Genomic DNA, 12,012 nt, shown 5'->3' with positions numbered 1-12,012 from the left:
CAATCTTGGTTCTATCTTTGGTTTTCATGACTTGGAATACTTCTTTTCAGCCCCTTCTTGCCTGTAAGGTTTCTTTTGAGAAATCAGCTGACAGTCTGATGGGAACTCCTTTGTAGGTGTCCCCTTATCTCTTGCTGCTTCTAGGATTCTCTCCTTCATTTTCATCTTGGCTAATGTAATGATGATGTTCCTTGGTGTCTTCCTTCTTGAGTCCAACTTCTTTGGGACTCTCTGAGCTTCCTGGATTTCCTGGAAGCCTAGTTCCTTTGCCAGAATGGGGAAGTTCTCTTTTATTATTTGTTCAAATAAGGTTTCCACTCATGACTGTTCATCTTCCCCTTCTGGTACTCCTATAATTTGGATGTTGGAGCATTTAAAGATGTCCTGAAGGTTCCTAAGCCTCTCCTCATTTTTTTGAATTCTTGTTTCTTCATATTTTTCTGTTTGGTCATTTTTTCCTTCCTTCTGGTGTGCTCCCTTGATTTGAATCCCAGTTTCCTTTCCATTACTATTGGTTTCCTGTACATTTCCATTCATTTCAATTAGTTTTGCCTTCATATGTTCCTCTAATTTGTGACTGTAGTCAACCAGTTCTGTGAGGAGCCTGATCACCAGTGTTTTGAACTGTGCATCTGAAAGTTTGGCTATTTCTTCATCGCTTAGATTTATTGGCTCTGGGGCTCTGAGTTGTTCTTGAGCCATGTTTTGATCTGTCCTGGCCTGTTATGTATGAGGAGAGGCGCCTTAGGTGTTCACCAGGGTGGGGCCACCCAGGTTGCTGGTTTGTGATGCTGTATGTGGGGGCGGGGTCAGAGAGGGAGCAATGGACCGCTGGCCCAGTCCGCCTTACCACTCGCCCCCGCCTGTTTATCTGAGCGCAAATGTGTGAGCCTACCGCTCTGCACCAGCTGCTGGGGCCTGCTCGATCTGTCTCAACGCTCGCCTCTTCACTGGTTTATCTGCGTACAAATGAGCAACCAACTGCAGACAGCCAGCCGCGCCTCTTCCCAGGCTTCTGCCTGTAGCTAGCCTGCACCTGGGATCCGCGCCCTCTGCTGCCTGTGCACCTCCCAGGTCGGGGGATCTTTTTTGCCCGACCGGCTCCGCTGCTGGCTTCGCCCCTCTCACCGGTTTAGCTGAGCAGTTCGTTACTTTCGGACTCCGTATTCAATTTTCTGTGTGGTTTGGTTGAGTTTATTATTGTTAAAACTTTGTTGTTTTTAGATTTGGTTGTGCGAGGAAGCAAAGTGTTTCCATCTATGCCTCCATCTTGGCGGAAGTCTCCTAAGGAACTTTAAGGTATATGAAAAAGCTGCTTTCTTCTTAAAGCCCATGGACCAGAACCTATTACAAAAGCATTTTAAAGGCAAACCATGGGTGTTCTTGTCTTCTAATTGCTGAAATCAACAAATACGATTTTGAGTGTCAAGCCACAGACTAAAGAAAGCAGAGGCACCAACCACATCATTCTAAATAAACAGGTGCAGGCTGAGCACCTGAGCCAAAATCTTAGGTGGTTAGCTGTATTTCTCATTATTAAAGAAACAATTCTCAAATATTTAAGTCAAATCACTAAACTTGTAATGCAGACAATAGTAATGGAAGTCCATAACATTAAAAAGAAAAAACATAGGAGAACTGTAGATTCAGGTGAAATGCTAATGTTTTTCTAATATAACATAGTTCCCCTAAGATAATCAAGAAGTAATTTTTACCAGTAAGACAAATAAAAAGTAATTATAACTTGGATTTATAGGTGTCCTTTCTTTGTTTTACCTGCAAGTCTAAGAATGCAAGTCCCTACAGAGAACCCTGACTAAGTCTACCTTATTCTTCATGTCCAAATGGATTAGTTTTTTCCTACACCAGGTGGACCATTTTCCACATTAAATTCAGTCTGTCTGTGTCCCCAGGAATCAGCAGCAAGACTCCCATCTTATATGGCTTCCTTTTCCTCTGCAAACTGCATTTGCCTCAGGGAGCTGGTTGTAAGCAGCCCTTGCCCAGGGTTTTGTGCTCATCCCCAAAATACCTTTACGCCCCCTGTTACAAAGCATAAGGTAATAACAGCTAATGGTCATAAAAGTGACATCTTACATTCTTTGAACACTGGTTAACATGGGCACTTGGCAGCCTGAAGAAACTTAGAAGAAGACATGAAAATATATTATATACTTATGTGAAATTCAAAGCCAGCTGTGCTAAGTAACATCTGCCCCCAATTACACAGTAGATCTAACCTGCAAGCAAGTTTCTGCCTTGGGGATCAGATGGCTGATGGTCTCCGAGGAATAGGAATTGACCAGCAGTAGTCAAGTCTTCTGAGAAAATAATTACCTGCCTATCACATTTCCCAGTGGGTAGTGTGCTACATTCTGCCAGGCTCTGGAACTCTCTGCTGCATTCTGTGACTATGTTCTTAGTATGTCTGACCTTAGGGAAGACACTTAACCCCTATGAGCTTCTGTTTCCTTATGTGTAAAACTGGGTTAATTAATCCTTCCCCTTTCTATCTTGTAGGGAGTGTGGTGAGAAAAAATAATAGAGGTGAGGCATTCCGAACTCTGGAAGAAAAGACGCTACCTAAATTCCTAGTATATTAGCTATACTCCAGTCTTCTTTTGATAGCATTTTTTAAAGTATGAAAACAGTACTGTAAAATGATGCAAACATAAAATACCTCGGTGTTCTTATAGTTAAAATTATAATAACAAAAGGGGTGTAAGAGAAGGGGGGGAAATGGGGATTCTAACAAGTTTTCCTTCCCAAAAGATTCAATACTACAGGCTCTTACTTATCACAAAATAATTCATCTTTTTTCTAAGAAAATAACTCTACTCTTCTTCCTTCATTGACCAAAACACCCACTATATGGGTAACTGAAACAATGTTATCAAGTTGCAATGCTGTATTAAGGATCCACCCAGATGTTCAAAGAGGCCTAACCAGCAAACCCAGATATGTTCTGTCTCCAATGAAGATCTTGCCCATACTGTAAGATTAAACCGTATTTGAAACAATCACCACCAAAAGACTGTACATGACACTATGTCAACAGAATTCCAAAAGCAAACTGTATTGCTTAATTGCTCTATATGATATCATTTATTTATGCTCAAGCATCTGATAACACACACTTGTCAAAGTCAGCAGTCAGAAGCTACAGCACGCGGCATACAAGACAACTCACAAATGATTGTGTGACTTTGAATTACCAACTTTTGCATGTGTGAGATGCTTAAGCATAAATAAATGGTGTTATCTAGACTAATTAAATCAATACATCTGTGTCACAACTTGCAGTTTCTGAAATTCTTCTGACAATGCTCCATCAGAGCTCTCTGCTTCACACTGGTTTTTTAAAATTTCAAGTGAAATTTGTGCACTGTTGTGTATTGTCACTCCTCTAGGAATCATGGCATTGAAAGTGACTAAACCATAGTTGTGGGGTTCTTGACTGTGACATCCCTTCACGTTCATGATTCATTACTGTTTTCTTGGAATGAGACAAATTCCAAGCCATTCAATTTTGTGCTACACACGCGTAACTGCTTGTGGTATGTTTAGGGAAATTCTTAGAATGTGCAAGATCCAACCAACCTATTCAAATACTCATACCAATCGTAAGCTCCATGAAGTCGAGATAGTATCTGGCTTGCTCAATGATGTATATGCTCAATAAATATTTGCTGAACGAATAATAATCATACCAGAATGCATTACATATGTTTTCATGTAGATATGTGGCTAATGCCTAATATCACAAGAGGAAAGATTAAGAAATCCATTAAACAAATGTCAGAAAGTGACAGGTTTTACTTCTGAGAACTGGTTCAAGTTTAAGTCAACTGCCAGCCCCTCTGTGAATGCACGTATGTTGTTGCTTTATGCTAGACTCCTGGGTCCTTCTCTTTCTACCTCCTCCCCTTAGACACGGGCTGCTAAGTAAAGAAAAATTCAGCTACAGGTCAGGCATTTAGAATTAAACAAGAGCATAAGTAAGTATCTCAGAAGACACAGCTGGGCTACACTGCAGAGTTAGACCTGAATTTGAAATTTGATTCTGTTGCCAGATGTGTGGCTTTAGAAAAGTTAGTCTCTTAACCTCTCTCATTTCCAGTGTTTTCATGGAAAACTATCTATTACAAAAGGGCTGCAGTGAAGATTCAAAGAGATAATGCTTATAAATGATAAGAACAATGCCTAAAAGAGTAAAGGCTCAACAAATGCTAAAATTACTACTAGAGAAACACACTCATCTATGAAGTTCACAGTGTCCACATACTCAGGAGAAGCCCATCTACCCCTGGCACTGAAATACGAGGTAAATCCCTCATATGTCTTCATAAAGGGACGTAGAGAGATGTTTACAAAACTTGCCTAGACCCTGTCGTAGTCATTCTATCCTTCATCTCTCTTATACTGGACAGAAATCTCTCCTGAGATAGGAACAGTAACCTACCTGGAGGAGACACCAGAGAGTCAGACTTGATGGTAGAAGGAGGGTAAAGACAGGCAAACAAGGCTTAAAAGGAACAGACCAAAATGATATACTTCCTGGATTATATGTGTTCCACTCTGAAGACCTGTGACCCTCAATCTTCACACATATGCCCCAAAAGATAAATACAATAATATTCATTGAGGCCACTACTTTTATAATGAAAAAATAGAAGCAATCTAAATGTCCATTGAGAAGATGGAGGCATAGGTAAAGACATTTTGCCTCCTCACCGAGCTACAGAGAAAATTACAATTAGACCACAAAACAAGTATCACCCAGAACTGCCAGAAAATCGAGATGTGTAGAAGTCCAACAACCAAGGATATAGAGAAGTTACATTCACCCAAGACAGGTCCGCCCTTCTACACAGGCTATGCTACTAAGACAGGAAGGCAAAGCAGCTCTACCTAATACACAGAAACAAACACAGGGAGGCTGCCAAATTGAGGAGACAAAGAAATATGGCCCAATTGAAAGAACAGAACAAAACTCCAGAAAAAGAATTAAATGAAACAGAGATAACCAACCTATCAGATGCAGAGTTCAAAACACTGGTGATCGGGATGCTCAAAGAACTCACTGAGTACAGCAACAGCAAAACAAAGACCCAGGCAGAAATAAACACTGTAATAAAAAAAAGTGAAATAAAAATCTACAGGGAACCAAAAGTGGAGGGGATGAAACTGAGCATCAAATCAATGATGTGCAACATAAGGAAGAAAAAAGCATTCAATCAGAACAGCAGGAAGAAAAAAGAATTCTAAAAAATGAGGATAGAATAGGAAGCCCCTTGGACATCTCCAAATGTACCAACATCCAAACCATAGGGGTGCCAGAAGGAGAAAGAAGAGCAAGAAATTGAAAACTTATTTGGAAAAAGTAATGAAAGAAAACTTCCCTAATTTGGTGAAGGAACTAGACATACAAGTCCAGGAAGCAGAGAGTCCCAAACAAGTTGGACTCAAAGAGGACCACACCAAGACACATCATAATTAAAACGCCAAAGTTAAAGATAAAGAGAGAAGCTTAAAAGCAACAAGAGAAAGGCAGACAGTTACCTACAAAGGAGTTCCCATAAGACTTTCAGCTGATTTCTCAAAAGAAACTTTGCAGGCTAGAAGGGACTGGCAAGAAATATTCAAAGCGATGAAAAGCAAGGACCTACAACCTAGATTACTCTATCCAGCAAAGCTATCATTTAGAATTGAAGGGCAGATGAAGTGCTTCCCAGATAAAGTAAAACTGAAGGAGTTCATCATCACCTAGCCTTTATTACATGAAATGTTGAAGGTACTTATTTAAGAAAAAGAAGATGAGCCCTAGCTGGTGTGGCTCAGTGGATCGAGTGCTGGCTTGCAAACTGCAGGGTCACTGGTTCAATGTCCAATCAGGGCACATGCCTGGGTTATAGGCCAGGTCCCCAGCTGAGGGTGTGTGAGAGGCAACCAATTGTGTTTCTCTTCCTCTCTTTCTCCCTCCCTTCCCCTCTCTCTAAAAATAAGTAAAATATTTAAAAAGAAGATGATAATCAAAACTATGAACATTAAAATGGCAACAAAGTCACAACTATCAACAACTGAATCTAAAAAAAAAGTAGCAAACCACCAGAACAGAAAAAGAATCACAGGTACAGAGAGCACTTGGAGCATTATTGGTTGGGAGGGAGGAAAGGGCGAATGGGAGAAAAGGTGCAGGGATTAAGAAGCATGAATTGGTAGGTACAAAACTGACAGGGGGAGGTTAAGAATAGTATAAGAAATGTATAGCCAAAGAATTTATATGCAGGACCCACGGACAGTATAAGGGGTGGGGGAAGGGGAACTGCAGAAGGGGGCAGAGGGGGAAAAATTGGAACAACTGTAACAGCATAATCAATAAAAAATATATATTTTTTTAAAAAGTGCCTAGCACACTGCCTGACACATACTAAAATGCAGTAAACAACAGTTTCCTCCTCTTTCCTTCGCAGATTTTTTTCAGCAGCCCTAAGGTGTTTATTGTCAAAAATATTCACAAGCATTAACACTTAGGGCATATCTGCTTTTTAGTCAACCACTCTCACCTATTTTGAGACTGACACAGGCATGGAGACAGAGACAACATGATTTTCTGGAAGTCTGAAAAGGCAAAACCAAAAAATCCTACATCCAGACTGGAGAGTAAATTATCACTTACTAAGTACCTTCATGCTGTTTCTGTCCTTACAGGTTGTCGTTACAGGTATGTCCATCCTGAGTGCTAAGCCTCACTTTCGAATTTTTCACTAGACTCCTTCTTCCCCATGATCAGTAGTATTATGTGAGAATTGGCCAATGATTCAGAGGAAATGGGCACACTAATCAATCATGAATGAATTGTCAGAATCCCCTTTTACAAAGTAATCCTTATACTGTGATGATAAAATTTAGTCTTTGCCTGTCTCCACTATTCTAATTGTTTAAATAGCAAATCCAGGTGATAAAGTTAGGAGGTCCCCACGGGGAGCACCTCTATCTTACATGTTTAAGCATCTTCCACATCAAAGGCCAGGGCTGAATATTATACAAAATTGTGAACTAACCTAAACATCCACATGACCAGTAAATGCACCCAAACCTTCAGCTGAGACACTCTCTGCCCAATGCAACAGTTTGCAGGGCACACACCAATGTGCCTGAAGTTCGATGTGGCTAACACACCATGAAAAAAATTTAAATGAACCATCCTGGGAATTTAAAATGAATTTTAGCTTCTAAAATAAGGCACCACCAAAATTTTGCCTTTTTTATAAGTGGGAAATAAAAAAAAACCTAGACAAATATGGTACCTTTTCCTCCCTTAAGCAAGCTTTAGGTCATTTTGAGATCTCCTCACCTATACAATAGGATAAAAACAGGGTCCATTACATGGTTGCCAGAATAAAAGGCGGGGAGGACACGTGAAAAAGGTGAAGGGGTGAAGAAGTACAAACTGGTAGTTACAAAACAGTCATGGGGTGTAAAGTACAGCATAGGAAATATAGTCAATAATATTGTAATAACTATGTGTGGTGCCAGGTGGGTACTAGAAATATCGGAGAGTGAGGAGGAACATTCTGTTAAGTATAGGATTGTCTATCCACTATATGGTACACCTGAAACTAATACAAAATATTGTAATATTCAATGTTAACTGAAATTGAAAAATAAAATAAAATAATTATATGCCAACAACTTGGACAACCAAATTCCTAGAAACATACAATTTTCCAAGACTAAATCATAAGAAGACAGAAAATTTGAACAGATAATTGCTAATAAAATTGATTCAGTGATCAGTGAAAAACAAATGAAACAGTGCACATCATTATAGGGTGGTGGCAAGATTTAAACAAATAAATGTAAAGTGTCTGATGTAATGCCTGATATCTACTAATAATACAGAATCAATGCTTCTCTCTCACACTGATATATTTCTCTCTCTCAAATCAATAAACATATTATGAAGATGTTCCACAGGTAGCCAATAAAATTATCCACCTTTTTTTATTGCTAAAAGGGATATGATTTAAGCTGAGAAAATTACCCAATAAGCACATCTTTTTTTTTTAAATCTTCACCCAAGGTATGTTTATTGATTAGAGAGAGAGGGAGGGAGGGGGAGAGAGAGAAATGAACACCAATGTAAGAAACATCAATCGGTCACCCTCCACGCAGCCTGGGATGCGCCCTGACTAGGGATGGAACCTGCAAGCTAGGTATGTGTCCCTACCAGGAATCTTAAATTTTCTTAAATTTAAGAAAAGAAAGTTAACACTTAAAATAAGTTCAGATGTACCATTACTTCTGAGTGTAGACAATAGAGCAAATAGAATTAACTAGACTGAAAAGAAAAAGGAAAGAGAAAGGAAATAATAATTTCTGATTCTTTTTAATCTGAAGTAACCCCCCGGAGTTTCATATCTCCCTTTCTGATGCCTCCTAATATATGCCATTTCCTATAATAACAGAAGTTTCACAGGCACTGATATTCATTCATTCAGCAAATCTACAGCCTGCATTTTCCTTAGGGCTGAGAAAGCAGAGGCGCGAAGCTCAGCGTGTGGCTTCGCATGGGAAAACAGGGAAATAAAACAGTCGAGCGCACAGCAAAGTGATCCGTGCTACAGCAGCCATGCACAGGGAAAGGAGTTGTGTGAACAGAGCCTACCCTGAGCCTTGAAGGACCAGTGGTCATGAAGGCAAAGATGAAACAAAAGGGAAAACTGGAAGTGCAGACCAAGGAGAGGGCATGTTAGATTAGACACTGGTTTTCTAATGATGTTCAGGGCAGGAACAAGTAGATCTCTGAGCCTCCTACTCCTAATTTTTTATCTGTTTTAACTGGTGGGGCGCTGGATACAAATTAGGTCTCTACTGATTGAACAACAAATATAAATAAATACTTTTATATAGTTTTTACTACGTATCTAAAACCCACAATCTACAGTAGTTTAATTGCAGTGGAGGTTTTTAGGGGAATGGTAAGAGACAGAAACTAGAGAGGCAGTCCACTTTATGAAAACTTGAAGGAAAAAGCTTCATGCTAATAGCAATGGGACTGACTCTCTGGAAGCTTGCTGGCTATGAGGGGTTAACATGATCAGGTGGAATTCGGTCAGACCATTGGCTGCTCTTTGGTAGAGCGTTTGAAGAAAGAAGCAGGGAGACTAATGAACTTCTGTGTCTGTTGAACAGGCAGGAGTGACTTGTGTTGAACCCAGACTGCTGATGGGAAGCACTCAACAGATGGGCTCCTAAACAGTGTACTTCCCAGGAGTTCCTTAGTACTCTCTACGTAGTTGCTATGGACATCCAAAATATATACAGTCATATATAGTCCTGTTAGTTTTTCTCAGCACACTTATTTATAGACTCAGGGAGATGCATCAACTCTGATGGTCAACATTAATAGATACTCACAGCATGTTTAGAAAGTATAAGTTAATATATGCCTTGTGTACAAAGCATGGCTTCCGCTCTTGAATTTTTGAGAACTGACTGAAAGGTATATGGAATCTTACATTTTTCCTGGAAACTGCCAGCTCATTTAAAAAAAGATTTCAAGTAGCCTTGTTGCAGACATGGTGTTGTTGGTTTTACCATTGCACAATCAGCAATTTTATTTTGATGTCATTTGAAGAAAGCAGTATTTTTGATTAGCAAGTAAAATTAATGTAGAAAACAAATACTGTGTTAACTAGTTGGTATAATAAGGCATCTGTGCCATGTTGCATTTCAACTCATTAAATTTCTAAACTTCTAATTACTGTAAGATTACAACTTCAATAGGAGAACCGTTCAAACTTGGGGTTAGTCATGACTTCAGAGTAGTAAAATTTACAGATACTTTGGAATTACTGAAGGGGAACTTTAAGATCTAGTGTACTAAAAGTTGAAATATACATGATTATTTGTTTATTTACTTATTTATTTCTTTTTGCTCCTAAAATTCAGATTCAGGTGATAGTTACTGGGTACCTACTGCTCACTAGGCTGTCTTCCAGGAACTTTAACGCAGTGAGTGCTTTTCGCCCTCACCGCTCTCAAGCATGCAGCACCATCCCTTCTGTTCGGATGGGGCACTTGAGGTTCCCAGGCCGAGTGACTATACCTCAGGTAACACAATATAAAGCGTTTGAGGCACATCTGACCTCAGGTCTTCATTACTTTTTTTCACAAAAACACATGCCTATCTTAGGACTTAACAGCATTTAAAATGATAATTTATTCAAAAAAGAATCTACATGGTGTTTTAATTTTAAAGTTTAAAATGTTCGATGTGAAAAGGGGGAGGGATCTGGAGGAACAAATAGGAAGGACACAGGGACGAGAACTAAGGGGGGTGGAAATGGGAGGGAGGTGGGGAGCAAGGGGCGGGGGAGGCTGGGATGGGAAAAATAGACAAAAAACTGTACTTGAAAAATAACTAAATAAAATTAATTTTTAAAAAATGTTCGATGTAAATACAGAAACATTCCTGAGCTTAAGTTCAAAAACCTCAACCATTATAAGAATTTTCACCAGTGTGTTAAACAAAGATATTTGAACATAAGTTAATCTTTGTGAAAGGCAAATTTTTACATTATGATTTCTACGTGCACCAGCATCAGATGGGTGCACCAAATACACCTGCAGAGAAAGGGAAACCTTGGTGAGTCAGTCTCACTTTCAGAGTTGTGTTCCTTTTATTTTGTCTTGGGCTTCTGAGAATTAACAGATTTGCCTCATTTGAGGCACATGATTTTGATCAGTTTAAACTCATACTTTTTTCAGTCACGGGATTAACAGGACACTGTTTTCACCTCCCAAATCCGTAGCTCCTTTTTTGCCCCTCTGAGTGGCAGTGGTAAGTGACAGGACTGGTCCCAGGTTGTGATCACGGAGGAGAAAGAGTCCAGTTTCTCCTCAGCTCCCCACAACTGCTCTCTAAAACTTCCAAGTTCACAGTCTTGGAGATTAGCCTCCTGGTTCCTCTGTCTTCTTCCACTTGCTCACCTGCTCTCTCTCCGGCCCTGCCTCTCACCGCTTTTCCCCTCACATTCGCCCCTTTGGAAGGAACCGCCCGCACTTCCCATCACCTGCTGTGGGTCTCCTGTACTTCTGCCCATGCCCATTCAACCGCTGTGCTGCTCATTCTCCTTTGAGTGTCCTTCCACATCTCCACGTGGCCAACTCTTAACTGACAATTACGAGTCAGTCCAGCATTCTTCACGGAAACTTTCTTTGTGCTTTCCCACACACACACATCACCTCGATTTCTTTGTGCTCTCTGGGCAAGCTGGGAATACCTCTGCCATAGTGTGCTGTTGCAGTTTTCTTCACCGCCTGCCACGTGTAGACATAGGAGTGTGTTTGTGTAAATAAAGCCTTCTAATTAGCTGGCTCTTCATTCATTCTCAGGATTTTGGCTGTACACTCTTTTCTTTTTCCAGCTGCCTCTGGACAGCTCAGCTTAAGCTCATTAGGTCCAAATTGAGTTTTTTCATTTGCTCTACCACCTTTCCCCTGACTGGGATTCCTTCTAACAATGCTTTCTCTCTCATCCTCTAGCTTTAATTAATTAATTCCTGTCAGTTCTGCCTCCCAAATACATTTGATATTCCATATCTTCCGCTCTATCTCTACTGCTTCTGCAGTACTCTAAGACATGAAAAACCTTGTACTGGCAAGAGAGTGGGGTTAGTTTTCACTGGCTCCTCCACAGATTACATACTGAAGTCTATTCTATCCTATTCTATTCTATTCTATTCTATTCTATTCTATTCTATTCTATTCCCCAACTTAGGATATGTTTATTGATTTTAGAGAGGGAAAGGAAGGGAGAAGGAGAGAAACACTGATCTGCTGCCTCTCACACACACCCTGACAACGACTGAACCTGCAACCCAGGCATGTGCCTGACCAGGAATCAAACCCATGATCTTTCAGTTTACAGGCCGATGCTCCAACCAATTGAGCCACCCTGGTCAGGGCTGAAGTGCTTATTCTTTAGGAAGCTAATGACAGTAT

General features: G+C 40.1%; 1 protein-coding gene across 1 annotated transcript in view; it reads right to left on the bottom strand.

Annotated features, from left to right (window-relative positions):
• The window catches only part of PSMB2 (proteasome 20S subunit beta 2), a 33,101-nt gene that overhangs the window by 4,687 nt on the left and 16,402 nt on the right, over nt 1-12,012 (bottom strand). The window lies entirely within an intron of this gene.

Source organism: Artibeus jamaicensis, unplaced genomic scaffold, assembly GCF_021234435.1.
Source record: "Artibeus jamaicensis isolate MK-2021 breed Jamaican fruit bat unplaced genomic scaffold, CSHL_Jam_final scaffold_847, whole genome shotgun sequence".
NCBI lineage: Eukaryota > Metazoa > Chordata > Mammalia > Chiroptera > Phyllostomidae > Artibeus > Artibeus jamaicensis.
The sequence above is the reverse complement of the archived record's forward strand: the minus strand, read 5'-3'. Positions and strand labels throughout refer to the sequence as shown.